The sequence below is a fragment of the Coenobita brevimanus genome, chromosome 113 (genome assembly GCF_032717465.1).
Source record: "Coenobita brevimanus isolate Jiangsu-jjx chromosome 113, ASM3271746v2, whole genome shotgun sequence".
Taxonomy (NCBI): domain Eukaryota; kingdom Metazoa; phylum Arthropoda; class Malacostraca; order Decapoda; family Coenobitidae; genus Coenobita; species Coenobita brevimanus.
In genome coordinates, this window is record NC_137066.1 from 7,865,918 (window position 1) to 7,875,548 (window position 9,631).

Here is a 9,631-nt window from a genome sequence, read left to right on the forward strand (position 1 = left end):
CCAGCAGGTTGACGTCATCTTCCTCCGACAGCCAGCATTCCTTGAGTAACTTAAGGGGTCCTCTTACTTCATGGCCAAACAGTAGTTCAAAAGGTGAGAAGCCCAGTGATTCATTTGGAGATTCTCTTGCGGCAAATACAACAAATGGAAGACCTTTATCCCAGTCTTTCTGATGTTCCAAACAGTATTTCTTGAGCATCGATTTGAGTGTTTGATGATATCTCTCCAACGCTCCTTGGGTCTGGGGATGGTAAGCTGAAGACGTGATCTGGGTGATGCCCAACTCTTTCAGAGACTGCTTGAAAACGTTTGACATGAAATTACTTCCCCGGTCTGACTGAACCTCCTTGGGCAGACCAAACTTTGTGAAGAACCCTAGCATTTCCTTAACCACGTTCTTTGCTGAGATGTTTCTAAGTGGAATGGCTTCAGGATAACGAGTAGCCATATCAATCATGGTCAACACATAAGAAAATCCTGAAGAAGTCTTAGGAAGAGGGCCCACAATATCCACCAACACACGGGTGAAAGGCGCCTCAAAAGGAGGAATGGGAACTAGAGGTGCAACCTTTTCGGTCTGATTACACTTCCCCACAACTTGACAGGTGTGACAAGACTTACAATACCAGGAAACATCCCTGAAGATACCTGGCTAGTAGAAGTGTTTCAAAATGCGTGCCACAGTCTTCCTCACTCCAAGGTGTCCTGCCAAACTGGAATCATGAGCCACTCTAATGATATCCTGCCTACAAACACGAGGGATGACAACTTGATGTACAACCTCCCATTCACAGTCGGCTGATGCTGTTGGGGGTCTCCACTTCCTCATAAGTACTGCTGATTTTACATAATAACAAGTAGAAGCACCGGCTGACTCTTCTTCACTGTAAGCAGAGTTAGCTAGACCTTTCAACTCAGGGTCAGCAACCTGCAACTCAACCAACTCTTGACGAGACAAATTATCAACACTACGGGGTACTGCCTCATCTGGTGAGTGGTCCAAATTAGCAAGAAAAGTGTCAGCTAGGATAACATCATCATCATCATTATCCTCTAAATCACCAGTAACTTTAGACTTAGCCCTAGTGACAGCACATGCAGGGAACACATCAGGGACATCACAATCCTGGGACGCAGCCACTGGCTCACTAGACAACTGAGGAGCTGGACACACTTGACTTCCACCAATATCATTTCCAAGTAAGAAAGTTACACCTGACATTGGGAGTGTCTCAACCAACCCAACCATAACAGAACCATTAACAAAACCAGACTCTAAATTCACTCTGCACAGAGGGACAGAGAAGTAATTATTCCCTACACCTTGTAAGATCACAGTTTCATCAGAGGAATTAACATTAGAGCCTAGAACACTGGTCAGCATAAGGGATTGGCAAGCACCTGTATCACGATATATTTGAACTGATTTCCTGTCATTACTGTCCAGAGGACTGACAAAACCATCAGACAGGAAATTAGCACATGAACTCTTGAGAGTGTCACCCACGTTACTGCTCAAAAGAGGAGCTCCATCATGAGAATTTAAGTTACCCCTCAAAGCAGGTTCAGTTAACTCAGTTAAAGAATTCTGGGAACTCTCAAGAGTGGACACTAGACCAATTGACTGAATATTTAAAGACTCCTTTTTGTTCACATCACGCTGTCTCCTGAAACATCTCTCCGTATTATGACCAAGCTTACTACAATAAGTACATTTACTTTTCTGAAATCTAGAGGTGAAGCTGGTATTTACTTCCTGAGAAACATCATCTTTTTTCTCTTTCCTGTTACCTGTACTCTGAGTAGAGGCAACGTACTTACTCTCAGCTTTCCCTTTTTCTCTAGAATATATCTTGTGAGTGAGAACATACTCATCAGCTAAAACTGCAGCATCAGACAAATTATCTATTATTTTCTCATCAAGATATAGGCTTACATCTTTATAAATACACCTCTTGAAATCCTCCAGCAAAATCATCTGCTTAAATTTACCAAAATCAGAATCCACATTCTTAGAATTTAACCACTGCTCTAACAAATCTTCTTTGATTTTTGCATACTCAACATGGGATTGCTTATCTTGCTTGTAAGTTGTCCTAAATTTTACTCTATAAGCTTCAGGAACAAGCTCATAGGCCTTAAGAATCAAGCTCTTAACTACATCATAATTATCAGATTGATCCTGAGGCAAAGATGCATAAGTTACTTGAGCTTTACCGGTGAGAACAGTTTGAAGGAGTACTGGCCAATACTCCTTAGGCCAATTAAAACCTGTAGCTACCCTCTTAAACAACTGAAAATACTTTGTTAAATCAGATTCATTAAAAGGAGGGACAAGTTTAACATTTTTAGCCACATCAAAATCATCAGAGCTAGATGATCCAGTTCCACCTTGTTTCATGCGATACTCATGGTCTGCCTGAATCCTGGCAGGTTCAATTTGTGCCTGAGCCTGTACCTCTGCCTCTTGAATACGAGCATTTGCCTCATTAACACGAGCCTCCTGCAGGGCTAGCTGTAACTTAGCTAATTCAATCTGCGTTTGCTCATTTGGAGGAGTTACATTAAACAAGCTTTCATTAATCATGTTAACAATCTGATCTTTAGAATGATGAGAGCGAACAACAATTCCCAATTGTTGAGCAACAATTTTCTATATCACACACTGTTTGCACATTTGACAAAAAGTCCTTGGCTTCATCAAGTGTAGTAATAGTAGACATAATTAATAAGAAACAGTCACAAAATATCAAGCAATATCCTTATGATAATATCCTGAATATCCTGATATGAGGTCGCCAAATTTATGTTACGGAACAGAGAAAGATATTGTACACATTAAGTGAGAATACTAAAAGTCACTACTGTCCCGTAAAGTTCCAGGTTCAAAACAAAAGAGTTAGGTAAAATTACAAGTTAAAGTTTAATGCTTAAACTAACAACAAACATTCAGGACTCATAAGGATAATGTAATGGCAAATAAACAGGTTAAATATATGGTTAACTGCAATAGCCTCTATTAACACGAAATTAGCAAGAGTAAATTTATCTAAGTCAGCCCTGATAAAATGAGATACCAGATAATACTCAGTGAATGCCAGATAAATAATTACAGATACAAACTATTATAAAAAATGACTTACATAAAGAACCCTACATGAATTACAAAAACTTCACTAGGCCTACAAATTAAACTTATGCTATACAGTACAAGAAAAAATACAACAGTTATACTCAAATTACACACAGCTGCTAGATGTTTGGAGATTTCTTGAGCACTCACAATAATAATATCTGTACAGGGGAGGACAGAGATGTGAACAAAATGAGGAGCAGATCTAAGTGGCAATGATGCAGAGACTGAGCTCATTATATAGGGGCCAGCAGAGCTTGATACAACTTGTTAGAAGGACGCGCAAATGAAGCCACGGGGACAAAGAGATGAAAATCCCGCAAAGTATAACAGAGAGAACGACTTACTCTACTATAACGGTAGAAGGGGGGGACTGAGGCAGAACACGCTCGTGATCAAACATGCAGCATACTGTGCGTTAAAATTACACAAAGGATGATGAGATCATAGGCTATGTAACAGTACCTATCGGTGAATGTATCTGTGTCTACCTGTAAACATATATGTATGCTTACCTATGAATCTATCTGTCTACCTGTGAATCTCTGTCTACCCAAGAACGTCTCTGTTTGCCTGCCTGCTAATTTGTCTGCATGTCCACCAGTGAATTTATCTGTGTACATACCAGTCAGTATATCTCTGTGTCTGGATGTGAATCAATGAGTGTCTGCTCGTGAATCTGTGTATGTGTATAACGATAATCTATCTGTATGTCTTTCTATGTATTTAAATGCGTGTCTGTCTATGTGCCTGCTGACCGATCTGTGAATCAGTCTGTGTGTCTACCCGTGATTCTGTCTGGTTACATGTGCGTTTATTTGTGTGTCTTATCTGTGTGCTTGTCTGTCTGGTTACATGTGCGTTTATTTGTGTGTCTTATCTGTGTGCTTGTCTGTCTGGTTACATGTCCGTTTATATGTGTGTCTTATCTGTGTGCTTGTCTGTCTGGTTACATGTGCGTTTATTTGTGTGTCTTATCTGTGTGCTTGTCTGTCTGGTTACATGTGCGTTTATTTGTGTGTCTTATCTGTGTGCTTGTCTGTCTGGTTACATGTGCGTTTATTTGTGTGTCTTATCTGTGTGCTTGTCTGTCTGGTTACATGTGCGTTTATTTGTGTGTCTTATCTGTGTGCTTGTCTGTCTGTATATGTGCTTGCCTGTGTGTCTGGGTGCTCGAGCTCCAACTTCTGAAATACTTGGCTTGAAAACTAAATATTTTGAAGTTACACCTATCAGCCATTTTTTCTGCTCAGTTGGAGGGAAGTCGTAGCCAGGGTGCCATATGGAACAAACACATATTGTCCAGTGTAAGGATGGTAGTTCAGAGCTTTGTAACACTGCACGAGGAACATTTGGCGATGACACTGTTGTTGTTGTTGTTAAAAGATTTCCTGCACCTATAGTGCAGGCCGGGCCATACATTAGCCCAGTCAGTGGGGTGTAGGCTGACTTAAAAAATAGTAAGGGGGAAGACAGGGCCTCGGGAGTGCCCAGCACACACGCCCTGTCTTCTGGCTGGCTTTGTGGTGTGTGTGCGATGACACTTACTCCAGCGGTACAGAATGTCTTAAACTTGCAACAAGATGTCAACTTGTGGTGTGAGGCCCTCATTACAACTACTTAGATATGGGCAGAAGATGACTACAAATCGTACCTCATGGCTGTACATATTAGTCATATGTTGCACTGCACCGACTATGAAGGTCAAGGGATAAAAGTAAAAGAAAATTATGCCGGGACATTATGGGCCAAAACGATCTGAAAAGTGGGATTTATTCGAAAATTTGATTTCAAGTAAACGCGGAAGTTTCACTGCAGATAGTCTTTAAAATATTTGTAGTATTCGAAAATAATCAATTATCCACGATGAGTCGGCTCCCGTATCCACAAATTACGCATAAAAGTGTACTACCATAGCGCGGTCATCTGTGTTGTTAAGAACAGATTATGCAACTCTTTGTTTCTCGATAACCTCTGCCTTATTTCAGAGCACGAAACGCAAATCCGTAGCATCACAAGATAGACAAGATCATAAAGAGGCTTAGAATAAACACTGAACGATTTCGCTAGTTTGGCAATGATGTACATAGTGATTAGTACACGATGTTGGAAGCTACATTGGTAGCCTGAAACCAGGAAATTATGAACAAATTTAAATAACCTGCAGCTCCCTACGCACCGATTTTTGTCTCATAGTTTTGACTAATGCTTCGACTACCTGCCACCACTTGCTGTTGTTGCGCATACTTGCGCTCGTTAGAATAAAAGAACTTTAACTGGATCGGAGTTCTGTACAGCGCCATCTATATCAACCAACCTAAATCGACATTGTTGCAATTAATGGTTGCAAAACAGCAATAAAACACTAATTTTGTTGAATTACTATTTTAATCTTAACGGCAAAGTATCAGTATGTGAATATATAGTGCTCTTGGCGGTGTCTCTGGGCATTTTCTTCGTGAGAGGAACGGACTGGGAGAGCTGCTCCACACGGCGAACTGTCAACGCACGAAGTGTATTTCCTAAACAACTTGCGTTCGCTATAGCAAAACTTGTAAAAATTACTATCATTTGGGAAATTAATTGTTAAACTCGTATTCTGCGTTAAAAAAAAAAAAAATGGATTTGGACCTTTAATGCTTATACATGGAAAGCCAGAATAAATCCCACTTTTCAGATCGTTCTGGCCCATAGTGGGCAGATTTGTGAATTTCCTGTCACATCTTGAGGATATCGGTTTACAAGATAAAGGAAAGAAGGTTAAGCTCAGTTTCTGTCGAGTACACAACTGTTCTTACGGCATGAAATTATTTGATGCTAAGTTCCAATCTTCCGCCAGAATGCGACACGCATAATTTATTTAATAATGTGATTCCTAATTACTCGTAATGTACTGTTGAGTAAATAGGAACAAGGAGACTTTTTTTTTTTTTTAAGATTCTCATTAGTTCGATAATCGAACTCAGATTTTTCCAGGTGTGGGCTAACTTTGTTACCCAGTGCACCAACAGCCAGAGGGTGGGTGAATGGATATGTGACCCATGTTATTAAACACCCTGTAGCTAGGTCTCTTACTTTAATGCTTTCCTACTCCTAGTTCCGGATCCTACACGCCCGATACATTTGTCAGAATTAGGGTGATGATGATGATGATGATGATGATGGTAATCTCAGTAGCATACATGGTGTGTATGATGAAAGATGGTGGTAGTAAGAACAATGGCAACAGTATAATAATCTTAGTTACTCACAGCGTGTTGATGCCAGGGACGAGATCGAGGATAAGGTCGAGGTGCCTGATGTTGTTGTGTGAGAGATCGAGAAGGGCGGGTTCTTCCAGCTTCAGGTCCTTCAGGCCGGCCAGGGTCTTGGGCGTATCCGTTGACAGCTTGTTGTGGCGCAGGAACCTGAAGGAGGCCAGAGGAAGAGACCAACTAACAAGGAAAACACCCGAGCGATTACCCAGACTGTGACACGAAACTATTCCTGCACATTACTGGCCCCTGTTTTGTTCAAAATGATAGCAGTAAGAGAGAGGGGGGGGGGGAATCATCCACAAACAACACCTTACACCAACTTCACTAATTTCAAGGAGGAAATGATACAGCGATGGCAAGTGTTGTGAACTCACGAGAAACGTAAGCTCGAGCGAATTTTTTTTTTTTTTTTTTTTTTTTTTTAATGCGAGGAAGAAGGAACCAAAGGCCATGAGCCCGCAGTAACAGTTCCCTCCAAGAGAAAAACAAAATACAATAGAGAGCCAAATTCAAGATCCGATCATTTTGAGATGTCTGGACACACTACGTTTGAAAGACTGGAGATCATAGGCAGAAGGAAATACAGACAGAGGGAGACAGTTCCAGAGCTGACCTGTTGCATAAATGAAAGACTGGGAGTAACGGTTAACTCTTGCATTAGAGAGTTGGACAGAAAAGGGATGAGAGTTTGCTGCCAGACGGGTGCTACGCGCCCGTCGTAGAGGTGGAGGAATGCAAGCAGACAGTTCAGAGGAGCAGTGACCATTAAAGTAGCGATAGAAAAGAGATAAAGATGCAACAGTGCGGCGAAGAGACAGAGGTTGAAGGGAGTCAGTAAGAGGAGGAGAGTTAATGAGACGAAAAGCCTTTGACTCCACCCTATTGAGAAGAGCTGTATGTGGGGAGCCTCCCCACACATGAGAGTTGTACTCCACACAGGGGCGGATAAAACCCCCGTATAGAGTCAATAATTGTGCAGGGGTAAAGAAAGAGCGGAGTCGGCTTAGCACACCCAATCTCTTGGAAGCAGATTTTACAAGAGATGTAATATGATCTTTCCAAGATAAGTCCCGAGTAAATGAAACCCCAAGCATGTTCAAGGATGATGCAGGATTAATCGGAATATTATTAAACATTAGTGGGTATACCTGTGGAAGATTTTGTCGGGTTGATAGGTGTAAGAACTGAGTCTTAGATGCATTAAAGACAACCATATTATTTTTACCCCAGTCAGAGATATGAGCCAAGTCAGACATTAGGTGTGCCATAGCCTCATCCCTTGTTTCTTGAAGTAACTGTTGAGATGGGCGTTGCGGGAACCGAATGGAAAGGTAAAGGGTGGAGTCATCAGCGTATGAGTGGATAGGGTTAGATGTACAGCTTAGAAGATCATTGATGAATAAAAGGAAGAGAGTTGGTGATAGGACAGAGCCCTGAGGAACACCACTGTTGATAGATCTAGGAGAAGAACGATGGCCGTCTACGACAGCAGCTATAGAACGACCAGAAAGGAAGCTAGCGATGAAGGCACAGATAGAAGGATAGAAACCGTAGGAGGGCAGTTTGGAAATTAAAGATTTATGCCAGACTCGATCGAAAGCCCTTGAGATGTCAAGTGCAATGGCAAAGCTTTCACCAAAGTCCCGAAAGGAGGATGACCAGGAGTCTGAAAGGTAGGTGACAAGATCGCCAGTGGAGCGTCCCTGACGGAACCCGTACTGACGATCGGAAAGAAGGTTGTGATAGGAAAGATGCCTTAAAATTTTTCTATTAAGAATTGACTCGAAAACTTTTGAAATACAGGACGTTAAAGCAATTGGACGATAGTTGGAGGGTTGGGAGTGGTCACCCTTCTTTGGGACTGGCTGAATGAGAGCAAACTTCCAGCAAGAAGGGAAGGTACAAGTTGACAGACAAAGGCGAAATAGTTTGCCTAGGCAGGGTGTAAGCACAGAAGCACAGTTTTTGAGAACAACAGGAGGGACCCCATCAGGCCCATATGCCTTGTTAGTATTGAGGCCAGTAATGGCAGAAAATACATCAACTGAAGAAATTTTAATGTCAGCCATGAGGAAGTCAGAGGGGGGAAGTGATGGAGGAACAGCACCGGAATCGTCTAAGGTGGAATTGGAGGAGAAAGTCTGTGCGAAGAGATCTGCTTTATCAGTAGAAGAAATAGCTACAGAACCATCAGAGTAGAAAAGAGGAGGGAAGGATGATGAGGTAAAGTTATAGAAATGAGAAAACACATATAAACTGTTAAACAGTGAGTTCCAGAGGCTCATCCTTGCATTGGAACAAATGAAGTTTTGAGAATGAAGTTAAATGCTTGTCACAATGCACCGTAAAACTTAACCAGAAAATCATACACACACAGAGCTGTATGCACGTGCAGTCAGGGTTCATGTTCGTCTGCTTTTCCAGTGTGTCTACATCCCTCTTAAGCCATGTCTGGCACTTTCCTCCCCGATACACATCCCAGAGAAACATTTATAGGCCGAGAAACATACCAAACCTCCTTCATATAAAAACGTTAGCCCAACAAGGGGAAGTGAGAAATAGAATAAGTGAAATATTAGGCTAACATTTCTCCCCATCAGCAATTACTCAGGCAATAAAACATTACCCATATAACAACTGGAGTTCTGAGAATTTAAAAGCTACCCATAATCTACTGCAAATCATAACCAGGCATGTACTTGCATGCACGTAACTGTATACATCTGTTTCAGGTGAGAGACACCTTCACGCAGTGGCACCGAGATGGCCGGCAACTTCGCTACCCCGTTATACAGAGCATGACTACTGAGGTGAGGAGTGAGTGCAGGAACTTGAGAAGGAGGAAGCGGTATAATTGCAAAGCATGCACTGTGTCTGTTTCTGTAGTGCTTGACTGACGTCGTTATCAGTGTTCTGCAACATCAGCTTTATCATAGAATATGTTCTATAATGTTTTACATAATACTAAGCTGGCAGCATCAATGGACATATCCTTGGCACCAGACTCCCAGCTCCAGTCCTCGTGCACTGATATACGTCTTTAGCAACATTAATCTTAAGTTATCTCTGGACAAATAGCTTAAGTACCAGCAACACAAATCATACAAGACAACTTTTTATCATACAGTGTTACCAGATGAAAAGATCCGTAGCACGCAGGCTGATAAGGACGAACTTCTGCTGCCGACTCGTAGATTCACAGATTGTCATAGTCAGTCTTCCTTACATACATACATACATA

General features: G+C 41.7%; 1 pseudogene; it reads right to left on the bottom strand.

Annotated features, from left to right (window-relative positions):
- Positions 1-9,631, bottom strand: part of LOC145418325 (relaxin receptor 2-like) — a 305,418-nt pseudogene that overhangs the window by 122,791 nt on the left and 172,996 nt on the right.